Source organism: Haemaphysalis longicornis, unplaced genomic scaffold, assembly GCF_048455015.1.
Source record: "Haemaphysalis longicornis isolate Haplotype H1 unplaced genomic scaffold, Haemaphysalis longicornis Haplotype H1 scaffold_11, whole genome shotgun sequence".
Classification (NCBI taxonomy): domain Eukaryota; kingdom Metazoa; phylum Arthropoda; class Arachnida; order Ixodida; family Ixodidae; genus Haemaphysalis; species Haemaphysalis longicornis.
Window position 1 is genome coordinate 102,160,099 of NW_027526214.1, and position 18,068 is coordinate 102,178,166.

Here is an 18,068-nt window from a genome sequence, read left to right on the forward strand (position 1 = left end):
CGGATGCAGAAAGAGGACATAAGCTGGACAAAGTTTCTTGGCTGCTTCAGCATATGAATGAACGGTCAGCCAATTTTTTCCAGCCGCAAAGAAGCCTTTCAGTAGACGAAAGAATGGTAAAATCGAAAGCAAGGTCCGGTATACGGCAGTACATCAAGGACAAAGTTGTGAAGTGGGGGTAGAAGCTATGGGTGCTTGCTGACCCGCAGACTGGCTACACCATACAATTTTTTGTCTACACAGGGAAGCGCGAAAAACCAAGTCCCAACGGCTTAGCTTTCGATGTAGTCACCAAGCTGTGTGAGCCATATCTGGACCAGGGTTACCATGTTTACATGGACAATTTTTATACGTCCACAACTCTGTTCCTGCATTTGCTGGCAAGGCACACGTTGGCTTGTGGAACGACAAGGAAAGACCGTCGGGGTTTCCCAAAGGAGATAACAGACAGCAGCTGGGACAGAAAGGCTGAAATAGGGGACATTCGCTGGCTCAGAGAAAGTGGAGTTTTGTACCTGCAGTGGAAGGATCGGAAAGCAGTGAATATGATGAGCACTATCCACACAGCAAACGGCCACGTGCTTGCAAAGCGAAGGCTAAAAAAGGAAGGGAAGTGGCAAGAAATATCAGTGAAAAAGCCAAAGCTTGTTGAAGACTACAATGCCGGTATGCTTGGCGTCGACAAGTCTGATCAAATGCTTGCATCTTACAATGTGCTCATCAAATGCGTCCGTTGGTGGAAAACTCTTTTTTTCCACTCAATTGACATAGCGTGCGTCAACAGCTTTATTATTTTCCAAGAACATCGAAAACAACACGCTGGAGCACCTGAGCTGATAAGACCATCCAACTATGACCAGCTGGCTTTACGGATGGAACTCGCCCAGCAACTTGTGGACCTAGAGGAGAGGCCACACGTTCGCACACCCCCTGCGACCAAGAATATTCTGCACAAACCGTTCAGACTGGAGAAGCGCAGAAGATGCAAGAAGTGCTATGTTGAAGAAAAAGTCGACCGCAAGACAAATGTCATCTGTAAAACATGCAATGTGTGTTTGTGCTTTACAACAGCCAGAAACTGTTTCGCCCAGTGGCACGCCAACCTTGGGAATTAATTTTTCCTTGTCTTGTAGCTTGGAGAAATGGCTCTTGTTATTTTGTTACTGTTTGACATGGTCGTGTGAAGTTTTTGTTCTAAATTACACCATTCAAACTATTTTTTTGTCTAGAGAAGTCATCTTACGATGTTCTGGTGCCGTGTGCAACAGTATACTTTCACAGTTAAGTTTTTTTTCTTGAGCTATAACGCCGCGGAAATTGGCCATATTTGTATGGTTCAATAGCCCATTTCTTTCTCTTTTTACTCATATCTACTGTGTTTATGTTTATGGAAAACTTATACAATAAGTAGATAAAACTGTGCCACCTGGTCGAACAAGGCCATTTCCACTGGGCAGGAAAGAAAAAAGTGCAACTCGTATACTTTTTGCTCTAGGGCAATGAAACTTCTCCGTAATGTACAAGACTAATACGCAAACAATTTGTATATTTCAGAATATTTTTCATCTTTAGTTCTGTGATGTAGTAAGCACATCATTACAAATTTTCCATGAAAATTTTAATAAATGTTGTCTTTTAAGATTTTTTTCATTTATTACGTTCTGATTTTAGTTTTTAAAACTGACACATTTCAAAAGTATGTTTACTTAGCTTTCTATTGATATATATCATTACACTATAACCATTATATTACTTATCACAGAAAATACTTACTAAAACCTATGAAAAAACGCCTATTTTCCCACGGTAACGAATTAAGCAGTTCCTCCCAGACTCACCACGCGTGGTGTGTCGCCGGGCAAATTACCTCGCATACAGTGTAACATCTAACAGCATCGCGATCTAAAGAAATTAGTTTTACTGGTTCCACACCATTTGGAAAAGCCCGGCGCAAACTGTGTCTAATAATGAGGCCAACAAAATGCGCTCAGAGCAGGGAGCTGACTCTTCCTTGCTGGTCAGGGCAACTTTGATTGTGACACTGGAAATATCGCTTACCTTCTATAATATGGGGCTTGTGGTGCGCAATACATTGTAAAAACGAAAATTTCTTTTAAACTCGCATCAATTAGCACAGATCCGATTCAAAAACAAAACCTTATCTCCCGCGATAAAAACACATCAACTCTCTGAAACACCCCTTAGACCAATTTACGGCCACTGTACCCCAATCGGGATTTAAAACTCATTACTACAGGGAAGCCTACGAAGCAAATTCGATCCACAAATATAACTGTCTCACGAGGGGTATCAGCTTGTCTCCTGGAAAGCTATCGTGCATCTATGCCTAGACATTCTAGCAGCACGTATCAAATCCTACCACTTCCCAAGCCCTGGATGGTTCATTGTTGTAAACAGGTTACTTTATTGTATGCTTTGTTGCTTGTTATGCATGAAATGTTACTGTATCACGTCGTTCCACTTTGGAAGCACTTTTGAGTTTGGTGGTGTCAACACGTTTTTGTTTCAGCGTGCTTCATTGCTTTTATGCTCGAAATGTCCCTTTGTAAGGCAGTTTGGTTCACGAATACCGTTTTCACTGTCCTTCGTTTTGCACGGGCGCATTCTTGGTTTGCTCTTCCGCCAGTTCTTTCGTTTGTCGGTTTGTTCTTTTGCTTGTCAGTTTGCTTAAACCAGCTGTGTGCGCATTCATACTGCCATTGATGAACGGCTATGCAGTGTCGTTTGTTTCCTAGGTCACTGGAAATGTTGTCCGTACGTGCGTCACATTTTAGTTTTCGTTTTTTCCTAATCTGCAAGCCCTTGGTACTTGCAGGAAAGCACAATTCTTCTAAGTGTGGTCAGCAAGTTATTGTTTCCGCATGCTTCATTGGTTGTATGAAATGTCACTTTGTAGGATAGTTTTGTTCCCAATAATTGTTCCCCATGTCCTGCATTTTGTACGCGTGCATTCTGTTTTGGTCTTTCGTTTGTTCTTTCGTTTATCAGTTTGTTTAAATTAGGCTGTGTGCGTCTTCTGAGCATAAAACACCACTGCTGCGCATCAACATTCCCCAAGCTGTGAGACCCATTCGCCAGAACTCATATCGTGTATCCACGAAAAAGCACGGCGCCTTCCGAAGCCAAGTAGAACCCATGTTGCGAGACGACGTCATCCATCTATATCAGAGTCCGAGGGCGTCCCCCATGGTTTTAGGAAGAACTAAGGACGGGACATTGCGATTCTGTGTAGATTACAGAACGCTGAACTTTTTCCGCTGATCGATTACTCGGTCGACAAGCTTCGTCATGCCCGTTACTTTTCCTCCATGGATTTGAAAAGTGGGAATTACCAAGTCAAGGTTGATGAGCGCGACCGCGAGAAGACCGACTTCATAACACCCGACTTTAGGGTTCTGCCTTTTTGGGCTGTGTTCTACACCTGCCACATTTCAAAGGATGATCGACACTGTTTTATCCGGCAGACGCGCTTGGTTTATCTCGGCGATGTCATCGTGTTTGCGCCACTTTTGAGCAACATTTGCGACGGCTAACTTCCGTTCTTCATGACATTCGATCGGCAGGCCTGTGGCTGAAAGCAGAGAATTGTCATTTTGGATACCAGGAGCTCCTTTTCTTGGCCCATGTTGTCAGCGACGGCAGCGTCAAGCCCGATCCTGTCAAGATAGCAGCGGTGACCAAACCCCCGACCATGTGGAAAAAAAGCCTGGTCGACGATTTCTAGGCCATTGTTGTAGTACCGGTGGTTCATAGGAAACTTTTCAAACATCGCGGCCCCGTTACCCTGCCTCGCCCGTAATGTTATCACATTCCCTTGGACTGGGGGAGCACCAGGCAGTTTTCGAAGAACTCAGGTGTTCCTTACAAATGCCGCCGGTACTCGCCACTTTGACAACGAAGCAGCGACAGGGGTCCATACAGACGCTAGTAACGTAGGTATTGGAGCTGTTTAGTGCATTCGCAAGACGGTGCAGACAGAATCGTCATGTTTGCAAGCCGAACCCTTTCTCCGGCTGAGACCAATAATTCGGCGACAGAAAAAGAATGCCTGCCCGTTGTATGAGCGGTCATAAAATTTTACCCTTATCTCTTCAGCCGCCCTTTCCAAGTAGTATGTGACCACCACTTCCTGTGTTGGATGGTCAGTTTTAAGAACCTCACGTGACGTTTAGCTGTCGTTCCCTGCCTGTCGTTCTGTGTCGTTCCTACCTGTGTCGTTCCCTTTCTCGTCCCTGTGAAAAATTTTTGCGCTTAAGTTTCACTCATGAAAATTGCGAACCAACTAGCTCGTCTCTCCATTTTGCTTCAGTTTAGCTGGGTCGTGCCTCCGACTTAAGAAGTTCAACATAACGGTGATTTATAATTCCGGAAAGCAGCACTCTGACGCTGACTTCCTTTCACGAGCGCCAGTGGAACACGCTAGCAACGAAGATGATAACGACAAGGTCTTCCTCGCCGCACTGGAAACTACCATCTTTCTCAGCTACAGACACAGGACGAGGAGATGCGGCTTCTCTGAAACTTTACACAAGGCCGGAATGCCCACGTTCCGAGGCCCTTTGCACACGGCTTGAAGTTCTTCCGCTTGCGCAACAACATCGTTTCCTAGCGAAACATTGCTCCTTGCGGAAGAAAATACTTCCTAGTTGCCTCGGCGTGTCTCCAAAGTGAAGCACTACGGGATGTACCACGATGACCCAGCCACTGAAAATCTGGGTTCCGCTTTTTTCTCTCCACTTTCTTTCTTTCTTTCTATATTTTTTATCTGTATCAATCACCTAACACATTCTTCCCTTTGCTTTCCGAGCTTTTCTTGACCGCCAACTCTCATTTCTGTCTTATTTCAACAAGCCTCTCATTTCGTATTTTGATTTGCTACTTGCATAGCGAGGGCCTCGGTTCTTGCACTCTTGGTGTCATAGGGAGCTTAACCGCCAACTGCACTCAAATTTTCGTCAGCGTAAAAATAATGTCACCTAATAATGTATATAAAAAAGTGCGAAAGGAACAATACTGCGCTTCAAAAATCAACGCGCTCGACCCAAACGGCTTTCGACTTTGGCGTTTCCGGAACCGAAACTGAATATAAAAATTACGCCCACCTCCCCTCGCGGGTACCCTGTGTAGATGTGACGCATCGTGGGTTTCCCTCAGCGTTTCCGTTGGGTTGATTCTCCCATCGCGCGAAACGTGCCATGAACGCGTACGATGCATTTCCGTCTACAATGGGGTTCCCGCATCCCGTGCACGTCGCATTGCAGCCTTATCGTCTGTGGTGCTAGCAGTACTGTTAATGGGCTGCAGGTGCTTGTTGCGGTTGCGCGGACCATCGCGATAGCAGGCTTGTTAGTCTCCATTTAAAGCAGCGTTGTACATCGGAGCACCGGCGCTGGAACGACGGAGCGGAGCGGCGCAGGTACCGCGTTGTATACCGCCGCATAACGGTGAGGGGAATGAGAGAGAGCAGTGCATGCGCATGAGTTAACCGAGCGCTATCGCGCGCCGATGCACAGCTGGCATTGCGAGGAGCGACCGCTAACCCGCAGATAATGCTTTGGTGAGAGTGGCGGAGAGCACATGCGCAGCTGGCGCGGACAACGACGACGCCGGAAGGATGGAGGGATTCATGCATGCATGGAGAAGGCGGGTGAATGAGATGCGTCGCATCTAAAATGCGGCCATAGCGGCGGGCTGACGTGGCGTACGTGATAGAATGGAGGCGGCCACGCCAGAAGCGGCGTCCGATCACAGCCGCTTTCAAAAAACAGAATAACTTCCACTAACGTTTGCCCATGATAATGGAGTTAGGCGCAATTCCTGCATCCCGTTGCTACCAGTCGAAATGAAGTAGACCGCCCGACAGCCAGACAGTAATTTTTTTTCCATCATAATAACTGCCAGAGTAGCAGATTTTGGCATTGCAAGTAAAAAAGTGGACCCTGATTTACAAAGCTACTTGCCCGTACGATTTCGAAAAGCAGCTTTGGTTATAGCGACGCGTCGACTATCACATGGCTCTATTTGAAAGGGACAAACCGAACGCGGGTGGCGACCAATCACTATTTCTACCATACATTGCGTGAAAACAGCTTCGCGACTATCGGCCGAATATTTTTCGCCTTGCTGCAAATCGAGAATGTAATTATAAAAGTAGTCTGAATCTCTAAGCCTGCTTACACAGCTAAATGATGCACTTAAACCCGAAAATATTTCCTATCTACCGCTGCTTTCTGCTTTAGCCAGAGACAGGTGCTCTTGAAAACATTTTGCTTTTAAATAAACTAAATCTAACAGTCGAAGTAAATAATTCACTTGGGAATTGAACAAAAATCTAGCCTATAAGGAACGGAATAGTGTCGTAAGTTTTCGCACTTAACGAAGACGACGGCTTATATTTGTGGGTTGTATTTGCTACTACGAGAAAGGCTGATTTTTATTGACTTAGCGAGTAAGGCAAAAGTCGCACAATTGTTTATAGCTGGGTGTACAACAACTCTATTTAGGTCGTGGAAAGTTTGTAAAGGTCCAAAGAATGGAGGTGGCGTTAAGCCAACACAAATATGGCCAATATTGGACGCGGAAGTGCAAGTGGTCAAGAATTTGTAAAATATCTGTTTTTATGTGGTAAATGCAATACGAATGACAAATGTAAGGCGAGTGCTCGTTTCGCGCTAATTTTTAATTCGAGTAAAAATATTATTTTCAAGTTAAAAGAGTTTTGCTAACACCAGGATGTTCGCAATCGCGTAAATAGTTTGTAGGCTTCTAGTGCTTTTTTGCATTGAAAGAAATGGCGGATATTTCTGCTTATTCGTTTAGTTTAACCATTTCATGGCGACCGCGGTGCATCGCGCTGGGGTAGCAGAGAAACCCCGGGTTAACGCACCCTGCGTCCGGCGGAGCGCCCTGCAAGTCACCGGAGAAGCGCGAGCTCCACGGGACAGGTTCCCCAACCTCCACCAAAGGCCGCTCGGAACTTGTTTCGGGGAGTCTCCGCCAGGGGCAAACGTCATCGGCTCGCGGGTACTTTGAACGGCGGTACCTAGCGCTCTCTGTGATTACGAAGATGACAGTTTCGCCATGGTGATTTTAAGAGCATAGACTACTTATCTGGACAAGCGAAAATTTCGAGTGCAGTTGCCTTTTAAGAGGGTTCATGTGTGGTCGACCACTCTCCACATGTCGTAGACACTCGAGTGACTGCCCGGGGGTTTAAAAGAAGGTCTCCTTCAGCCCGACTAGCCCGAGTGGCGCTGGCTAACATCCCAAAGCTCAGGAAACAAAAATACCTTAAAATGAATACCCCAGAAAGTGGAGGAGAAAAAAGCCCCGCCGGTAGCGTAGTGGTCATCGCATCACACCTGTTGTCTGGAGGCCATGGGTTCGGATCCCAGCAGGCGGGTATTTTTTATTTACTTTCTTTCTCTCTTTCCAAATTCTTCAAAAGCCTGCCACATCGTCCTATTTCGTTTCCAAGGCATTCTTGACTGCCAACCCTTACTTATGTCTTATTTCAACGAGCCCCTCATTTCCTATACTGATTCTCTACATGCATAGCCAGGACCTCTGTTCTGTCGTGCACACCAAAGTGCAGGACACAAAAATAGCTTAACATTATTACCAACGAAAGTGGTGGGGAAACAGCCCCGCCAGTACCGTAGTGTTCATCGCACCAGACTGGTATTATGGAGGTCGCCGGTTCGGATCTAACCCGGCGGGAATTTTTTCACCACTTTATTTCTGTCTAAAAAAATCTTCATTTGTTTCTATGACATACCACATTCCCCCCTTTGCTTTGCAAGGTTTTCGTGACTGCCAACCCTTATTCTGTATGTGTATGTATATATATATATATATATATATATATATATATATATATATATATATATATATAAATATATATGTATATATATCTATATATATATATATACACATAACAAATCTAGGATAAGAAAAAACTCACAAATCGTGCAGAAATAGTATAACTAAACAGTTGCATACAGAACAATCAAAATAGCAAAGTTTTACTCACGTAGCCAGAATGGGACTGGCCTTAAACAAATTGCAGCTACGTGATATTGCTGCCACAAACATTTGAAACACAGTTCTTTTATAGAATTGTGGAAAACTTGTGAGAAGTAGAGAGCGATGTTTCGGAAAGGGAGAGCATGCATAGAGTCGGGCTGTGCCATGAAACCATAGGAAAGCAAAAAAAGTTGACTTAACTACAATGGTCTGACGACTGCATGCAGACATGGAAATGCACGCGGTGCAGGCTAAAAATTGAGGCACGCGGAGCACGGATAATTGTGGTTTCAAAACGAAGCAAAATGTACACAATATAGTATTCGATGAGGGGAGGGGGGGTTCGGACGGATACAAACAGGCACAATAGAAGACTACAATTTTGGCGTGACCTCATTGGATAGGAAGAATAAATACCGCGCGCCAAGGAGCGTTGCACCATCAGCTAACCACCCAACCTAATGTAGGGAAGAAAAACAGGTGGACTGCACGTGCAGGCACCAAGGAAGTGCGCGAACTGCTGTCACATTATGGTTTCACCACAGAAGAGAAATGCAACGAAGGGAAATAACTGGAATAAAAATCATTTGTGGAGGCATACATACAGGCAACAAAGAAAGACGCAACTTTTGTGCGCTCTGCTTGGCTGATGGAAGAACAAAACAATACATAGGATGCACTTATCATGACGGGTTAAAGGTTGCAAAGTAGTACTGTGAATATAGTGTCCTTCCCAACGAGAAATTGCATTGTCTAGGGGGTTAGGCTAATAAAGCTGTTGTACTTAGTACGGCGTTTCAATTGACTACTAGACAATGAAAGAATAGAACTGTTTTGTGGTGTAATTGAATTTCTGCGAAATCTACTGGTAAACCAAAGGGAAGGAAGAATGAGCAACGTGATAAAAATGATGGGGTCGCCATTTTTACCTGAGCGATAAGCACGTTTGTTTTCAGTAGCTTTCATACACACAAGTGTCGCTGACATAAAATATTCCCGAAGCATGCGGCGGTGGTGGGATTAAAGGCGGATTCCTAAATTGTTACTCTAAGATATTGAAATGCACGACAGGCACCGTTCACAATTCACGAGTGAGGCAAATAATAAAACCTTGGCGCATAAGACCGCGAAATATTGGACCGGATTCAAAAAGACCTTTCAGTTTGGCTGATATATTGTACAAATACTTCCCTGGAGAAGGCATACAACATTACCGGAGTAACAGTTGAATTTACCTTTTATATTCACGTAGTCTGAAGCCGCGCTGGTGGCACGCCGTGTGGTGGTCATTTGATGGCATACTTTAGATCGTGGTTTATAACAGGGCATGAAAGCAGTAGTTCTCGGTCAGTTGAAACGACATTTAGTAAGAAAGTCGCCTAAATTCTTATTACTTCGGTAGACAACGTTTGTTGGATCGCGAAATATCGTTTTTAGGCGTTTACTTTGCACTAGTGGTTTGCGACGTTTTATTGGCACTGTTGACACTCTTGGAGTGCAGGCTGAGTAGATTAGAACTAAGTTATTTTGCGGATTACTTCTGGTAGCTTTTTTTAAAGCTTTTGTTATGGCCTATATGGTTGGCTCATCATATTAGCGTCGTGGATATTATGTCCCGGGTATTTCATATTCGGGGGCGCTCTTATTTCCGGAAAGTTTGAGTCAAAATCAGCATGGTTTATGCAAAATCTCCTATAACAGTAGGCTTGACTATCAGATATTTTATTCGCGCAGTGCCCAACATGGCTACTTTGGAAATGCAAATACTGCCGCCTGTCGGTCGGTTTTATATACGGTTTAGTTTGAAGCCTACCTTTAGACGTGGTAACTGTAACGTCGAGAATGTTTCCAGTGTGTTCCGAGTCGATATAAATAGGAGAAGTGCTGCGAAATTCCAGGGTAAATGCCTTAATGTAGGTGAGAAGGCCTTAATGTAGGCATCAACAAGATTACAAATCATGGGTATGTCGTCACTATACCAATTACATTTCTGTTGCTTTAAATTTTGAGGACAAAGAAAGTTTGATTCGATGTGAGTCATAAAGATATTTGTGTTGTTGGGCCCAACTCTAGGGTCATTTCAGATAAGATCGAACAAAGCATGGCTGGTCGACCTCTTCAATTCGCTTGAAATTTTTTTACCTTATTTCCGCATGTATGTAATGTGCGGATTCACAAATATTTTCGGCAGAAAAAATTTTGGCCGACGGAAAAAAAATTTGGAACCCTCCCGCGCGGACCCCGGCCGCTACCTGCCCCTGCGCCGCGGCCAAGTTTAGCGACGTCTACCAAAAAATATGCTAATCAGGCGGGGATGGTAATTTTTATGCGTAATCTCCGCCTGGTGTACATTTCGTGCCCAAAATATCGTTGGCTAGAAATACATATATTTTTTGTAATAAATTTCCAAATCTTGCTCAGAGCGCATTTTGTTCTGTACTTTGAGGGCCAGTATTATCGTAAGTAATGGAGCTAGAGCATTCAAATTTGAGTGAGGGCTGCTCCTGGCAAGCACAAATGAGGGCTATAAATATGGTGTCTATGGAAACTACGGTTAAAAAGTAAATGGCGCACAAGTGTGAAGAAAAAACTAAAACTCTCCGAGTTCAGAGGCTTATTAAAAAAAAACACTTCTTCGATTTTGCTGAAATTCTCCCAAGATGTTAACCTGCGAATGTACTTCAATGATCATTAAAAACATGTTGCATCATTCTGTTCCTGACGCGCCTACAGCGCGAGAAAAAAGCCTGGTCGGCCAGGTCTTCACAAGATCCTGAGACACGAAACAGTGAGACCAACTTCCAGTGAATGTGCAGACATTTGATAATTTGTTTGTAATAAAGGCAAAGGATTACTTATTGATAGTATTACAGATAATTCAGAAGCGAAACTGAAATTTGTATGTGAATTTTGGAACGAATTTGGAACGAAAATAAACAATCTGCGCACCGCCAAACGTGTACTCTTCGAAGAAAAACCGGAGGAAATCCAGATTCATGCGCATTAAAAAAAAGCGCTTTCTCGAGATATATGAAGCTTTCCACAGATATTTTCCTCCTAATTTACTTGCGTTAGCCATTAAAAAAACTCGCATTATTTTGACCACCGAAAAGCCAAAGAGCCTTGTCAAGCATGCTCGTCACAAGGAGCTGAGACATAAAACGACGATTTTGACTTTCTGCAGATTTCCTTTATTTATTTTGTAGAAAGGGCAGAATACCTTCTGAGATAAGGAGTATAGAATAGCCAAGTGACATTAACGAAGTCAACGTTTGACATGACAGCGCTCCATCGGCACCCCATTAATACCGTGCAGCTACTAGCTGTTTATTTACACGTTGCTTGCTGCATCAATGTTCACAGTTTCCTCAAAGGGGCACAAACAGGCCGCGCTGCGTATAGTTCGCATATATCTGCTTCTGATGACTTCCTTATACGCCACACGTGCCAGGACTGTATGCCGGGAAAGGCACGCACTGTGCGCCATTCTTCCTTTTTTGTTTCGCGATAGCTGGAAACTTCGTTCCCTTCGAGGTATATGAAGTGAACGCCCCTGATCTTCTCAGACAACACAGTTACCACGTCTTGCCGTCTGAATCGCATTTCTTAGTGGTTCTCTTAGGTTGTAAAGTGTCGCCTGGTGTTTGACGATTCCCCCAACTCCGTCGCAGGCATTTTTTCCGTGCCCTGTTGCGGAGAATATCCATTGCGTTTCAGGCACGCCGCTCTTTCCGAACTCATGAAGCTGGTACCTGTTTTTAAAGTGACTGGCAGCTCCGTCACTCACATAAGTCACCTTGGAGTACAGTGGGAGATTGTCGTCTACCCACAGCCTGATTTTTTCTCAAGCCAAGCAGGCATGCGCAGAGTCATGGCAGACGTCATCGCTTGCAACGACAAAACTATGACTGTTTTTTCGGGTCGTCACAACACATGTGAATATCGATAGTTGGGTTTTATGCCAGTGGTAGCTTTGTACCTCGTCGGGAAGGATGACAGTCCAATTTTCGGCAAAATCAAAGTGAAACACCACGCTTCCTCGCTGTTCGCATTTCTTTTCATTGTGGATGGCAGCTCCCTGGGTCTTTCGGATGTGATTGTGCACGATCCATGTGGCCAGTGATACTCGGAGTCCCCTCAGGAATGCTGAAGGGTCAAGGGTCTTCTTCACAAGGTCGCCGGACTCCCACGTGGCAACCACAATGTCTTCTTCTTCGGGGATATTTAGTGTTTCGAGCGTCAGGGACTCTCCTTTTGGGCACTTGTCGCACTCCCCTAAGAAGCAGTTGTCTGATGTCGGAGTGCAGAGGAATGCAGCGATCAATCCACTGGCATCTATTTTTGAGTTGCTAGCGTTTTCCACAGCGGCAACATAGAGTTCGTAGTTGGCGCAGTAGACGCAGACAAACACTTCTTGCTGAGGACTACATTTGACCCAACGAGGCCGCAACGAGTAAAACTTCGTTAGCCCAATGCTCGAGTCAGGATTTCGTTCCTTGCAAATGCGGAACGCTTCTCGAATTGATCGTGTCATGAAGCGTTTCGTTACAAGAGTTTTTTCTCCGTCACGCACAACCGAGATGACGTCTTTCTTATTCGGACTTTGTCTCGAACACTCCAGCTCATCTTTCGTGAAGTATTCACATGCCGTGGATATGCAGTCCTGACTCACCCTTTGCCTCGTGTACGGGTCCGGCTGATACCATACGCCGTGCTTTTCCCTCAACTTCCGGAACTTGTTGATCAGGTACATAGAAGCTTCCGGAATGACCTTTTGTACTTCATTCTTCTTGAGGGATGACGGCAGCAACGTGAGCAGCTGGCAACGCTCCCTGGAGGATGTAGCAGTTACAAAAGCTTGTCGAAAGTTGTGGTTGAACTCGGCGAAGGTGCAGCACTTTTTCTCTGTTGAGCCAGATGCAGTCTGCGCGTTATATGCGGCGTCCAGGCTCGAGCGCACTATTTTGGTCACAGCTTCCTCCAATTCTCTTTGCTTTCGTTTGGCATAAGTTGGTCTGTCTCGTTTTCTCACTGCACTTGGCGGTTTCAGTGGAGACACTTCAGGAAGAAGTACGCCAAGGTTCAGGTGCTCCACAGCTTCCTCGGCAGTCACAAAAATGTCGGCGTCAGGCTCAGACGTTTGCTGAGAAATTTCTTTAGTAAACTGCATGAAGCAGTGCTGACACAAGTAATCATCTTCACTCACTTTCTTGAAGTTGTCCGGGCCCAAAAGGCGTTTCAGGGCGCTGATGTCTAGGCCTTTAACACTGCGAAAGTTTCGTTTCTGCGGTATCCTCCGTCGATGCTTGTCGAGATAGTCCGCACAATGCACTCGATGAAAGCTAGTCTTCGCAGCCATTAAGCAGGAAAATAACGAACAAGATGAAACACAAAAGAGACTGAGTAACAAGCTAAATATACACAAAAAGAATAATAAAATCAGAATACTTAAAAGGAATAATAAGAAGTGATAAAATGAAGATTAAAATGCGACCGTAGTCAAATAGTGGGGAGGCAGCGCAAGGCACTCTCCCGGTGTAACAGAACTGAAAACTTGTAACCGTTCCAACACATGCAGCCCCTCTTCTTCCAGTCCCCTCTTTCGCTCTTTCTGTCAGCTAAGTCCCCGCCCCCGCATACGGTTGAATAAGCCCAGAAAATACTCGACTCAAACAAAAAAAATGAAGATCCCACATGTGTCGTCCCGGACCCCACCGGGTTCAAGGGCGTTTGCCTTCCTGTTTGGTCGCTGATTCGGTAATTGAACCAGTGTGTCCGGAGAAGGACCGAAGAGGGGCGCCCTACCTGGAGACGTTACCCGCGGCGAGGTCGTGTGTGGCCGATGTCCGTTTTTAATACTTGCCATGTGTGCTACCGACCGGACGGGCTTCCGTTGAACCTTTGATTTCAGGCGAACGAAAGTTACGTCCAGGCTAGTTAAAAAACAAGACTGCGTGTACCTTGTCAAATAGCTGATCTTATGAACCAAATATAGCGCATCACGGCAGCAGTGCGCACAAAAAAAGGGCATTGATAATGTAAGACAAAGAGTGACCGCGGTAAGCTATAAAAATAGACCCGAAGACCTTCAAATTGCGCGTTTTGCCACCATACATTGCAGCGGTTTCGCCACCGCACGACTGTATCCGCGCTGTGCTTAGAATGACGCACGATATTTCTAGGGCTCACGCAAGTAAATTAGCAGGAAAATATCTGTGGAAAGCTTCATAAAACTCGCAGAAGCATTTTTTTTTTGCGCGTGAATCTGGAGTTCCTCCGTTTTTTCTTCGAAGAGTACACGTTTGGCGGTGCGCACATTGTTTATTTTCGTTCCAAAATTCACATAAAAATTTCAGTTTCGCTTCTGAATTCTCGGTAATACTATTAATAAGTAATCGTTTGCCTTTGGTACAAAAAATTATCAAATTTCTGCACATTCACTGGAAGATGCTTTCACGGTTTCGTGTCTCAGGATCTTGTGAAGACCTGGCCGACCAGGCTTTTTTCTTGCTCTGTAGGCGCGTCAGGAACAAAATGATGCAACATGTTTTTAATGATCGTTGAAGTACATTCCCAGATTAACATCTGGGGAGAATTTCAGCAAAATCGAAGAAGTGTTTTTTTTTTTAATAAGCCTCTGAACTTGGAGTGTTTTAGTTTTTTCTTCACACTTGTGCGCCATTTACATTTTAACTGTAGCGTGTATAGACACGATATTTACAGCCCTTACTAGTGCTTGCCAGGAGCAGCCCTCACGCAAATGTGAACGCTCTAGCTCCATTACTTACGATAATACTGGCCCGCAAAGTACAGAACAAAATGCGCTCTGAGCAAGACTTGGAAATTTATTACAAAAAATATATGTATTTCTAGCCAACGATATTTTGGGAGCGAAATGTACACCAGGCGGAGATTACGCATAAAAATTACCATCCCCGCCTGATTAGTATATTTGTTGGTAGACGTCGCTAAACTTGGCCGCGGCGCTGGAGCAGGTAGCGGCTGGGGTCCACGCATGAGGGTTCCAAATTTTTTTTCAGTCTGCCAAAATTTTTTCCGCCGAAAATAATTGTGAATCCGCACATTACATACATGCGGGAATGAGGTAAAAAAATTCCAAGCGAATTGAAGAGGTCGACCAGCCATGCTTTGTTCGATCTTATCTGAAATGACCCTGTAGTTCCCATTGACGCTCCGCTAACGTGCGCATTATAAAGCCCGTTAATATTCAACAACAGGTAAAAGAAAAGTTTTAGTAGTTGAAGAATCGATAGGTTTGTCACATGACGATGGCTCGAAAAGAAAAGATACGGCGGAGATGTCATCTTCATGAGCTCTGTTAGTATACAGCACACAACATTGAGGGGGACTAGGACGAATTTGAATTGTTGTGATGTCTGAGGGAATATCATTGGTATGCCTAATAAAGGAGGAAAGCTTTGTGAAATGTCGCCAATCAGGTGATTGGAGCAGCGCGAGAGGATTTAGGTATCAGAGCCAATGCCAGAAACAATGGGGCGACCTTAGTAGTTTGCCTTGGGCATCTTGTGAATACCATATTGCGTACATCTCCCTTCGTTTTCAAGCCAAAATTTTCCACGCTTCCGCTTGCCTGAACATCTAGCCCGCACCGCGTGCGTTGCTCTATCGCCATGCAATCTTGAAACCTGCCTTGTTAGGTTTTGTTGTGGTTCTTGCTGTTCCTTCTCACAAGTTTTCCGCAAAGCTATATGAGAAATGTAGTCCAAATGTTTCTGGCAGCCACATTATGTAACTGTACCCTGATGAAGGCAAGTATCATTGCTGCTACCTATTTGGCATGCCTCTTGGTGTATATCTCACGGTTTAATTATGTGACACACACACACACACACATAAATAAATAAATGTTATATATATATATACATATATATATATATATATATATATATATATATATATATATATATATGTATATATATATATATATATATATATATATATATATATATATATATATATATATATATATATATATATATATATATATATATATATATATATATATATATATATAACACAGAAATAAGGGTTGGCAGTCGAGAAAACCTCGGAAAGCAAAGGGGAGGATGTGGTAGATCATTGAAACAGATTAAGAATTTGGAAAGAAAGAAAGAAAGTGAAGAAAAAATGCCCGCCAGGTGGGATCCGAACCCACGACCTCCAGAATACCGGTCTGGTGCGATAACCACTACGCTACCGGCGGGGCGATTTTCCCATTCACTTTCTGGGGTATTTATGTTAGGTATGTTTGTTTCCTGTGCTTGGGGGTGGTAGCCAGCGCCATTCGGACTAATCGGGGTGAAGGGGACCTTCTTTTTAACCCCCGGGTCGTGACTCGAGTGTCTACGACATGTCCAGAGTGGTCGACCAGCTTTGAACCCTCTTAAGCTCCCTTTGGCAACAAGACTGCCAGAACAGAGGCCCTCGCTATGCATGTAGCGAATCAGAATAGGAAATGAGGGGCTCGTTGAAAATAACACAGAAATAAGGGTTGGCAGTCGAGAAAACCTCGGAAAGCAAAGGGGAGGATGTGGTAGATCATTGAAACAGATTAAGAATTTGGAAAGAAAGAAAGAAAGTGAAGAAAAAATGCCCGCCAGGTGGGATCCGAACCCACGACCTCCAGAATACCGGTCTGGTGCGATAACCACTACGCTACCGGCGGGGCGATTTTCCCATTCACTTTCTGGGGTATTTATGTTAGGTATGTTTGTTTCCTGTGCTTGGGGGTGGTAGCCAGCGCCATTCGGACTAATCGGGGTGAAGGGGACCTTCTTTTTAACCCCCGGGTCGTGACTCGAGTGTCTACGACATGTCCAGAGTGGTCGACCAGCTTTGAACCCTCTTAAGCTCCCTTTGGCAACAAGACTGCCAGAACAGAGGCCCTCGCTATGCATGTAGCGAATCAGAATAGGAAATGAGGGGCTCGTTGAAAATAACACAGAAATAAGGGTTGGCAGTCGAGAAAACCTCGGAAAGCAAAGGGGAGGATGTGGTAGATCATTGAAACAGATTAAGAATTTGGAAAGAAAGAAAGAAAGTGAAGAAAAAATGCCCGCCAGGTGGGATCCGAACCCACGACCTCCAGAATACCGGTCTGGTGCGATAACCACTACGCTACCGGCGGGGCGATTTTCCCATTCACTTTCTGGGGTATTTATGTTAGGTATGTTTGTTTCCTGTGCTTGGGGGTGGTAGCCAGCGCCATTCGGACTAATCGGGGTGAAGGGGACCTTCTTTTTAACCCCCGGGTCGTGACTCGAGTGTCTACGACATGTCCAGAGTGGTCGACCAGCTTTGAACCCTCTTAAGCTCCCTTTGGCAACAAGACTGCCAGAACAGAGGCCCTCGCTATGCATGTAGCGAATCAGAATAGGAAATGAGGGGCTCGTTGAAAATAACACAGAAATAAGGGTTGGCAGTCGAGAAAACCTCGGAAAGCAAAGGGGAGGATGTGGAGGACCACATCCTCCCCTTTGCTTTCCGAGGTTTTCTCGACTGCCAACCCTTATTTCTGTGTTATTTTCAACGAGCCCCTCATTTCCTATTCTGATTCGCTACATGCATAGCGAGGGCCTCTGTTCTGGCAGTCTTGTTGCCAAAGGGAGCTTAAGAGGGTTCAAAGCTGGTCGACCACTCTGGACATGTCGTAGACACTCGAGTCACGACCCGGGGGTTAAAAAGAAGGTCCCCTTCACCCCGATTAGTCCGAATGGCGCTGGCTACCACCCCCAAGCACAGGAAACAAACATACCTAACATAAATACCCCAGAAAGTGAATGGGAAAATCGCCCCGCCGGTAGCGTAGTGGTTATCGCACCAGACCGGTATTCTGGAGGTCGTGGGTTCGGATCCCACCTGGCGGGCATTTTTTCTTCACTTTCTTTCTTTCTTTCCAAATTCTTAATCTGTTTCAATGATCTACCACATCCTCCCCTTTGCTTTCCGAGGTTTTCTCGACTGCCAACCCTTATTTCTGT

At 44.8% G+C, this 18,068-nt stretch overlaps 1 pseudogene; it reads right to left on the reverse strand.

Moving 5' to 3' along the window:
• Nucleotides 1–11,403: 11,403 nt before the first annotated feature.
• LOC144160738 (uncharacterized) lies at nucleotides 11,404–13,216 on the reverse strand (annotated as a pseudogene).
• Between the last annotated feature and the right edge of the window lie 4,852 nt (nucleotides 13,217–18,068).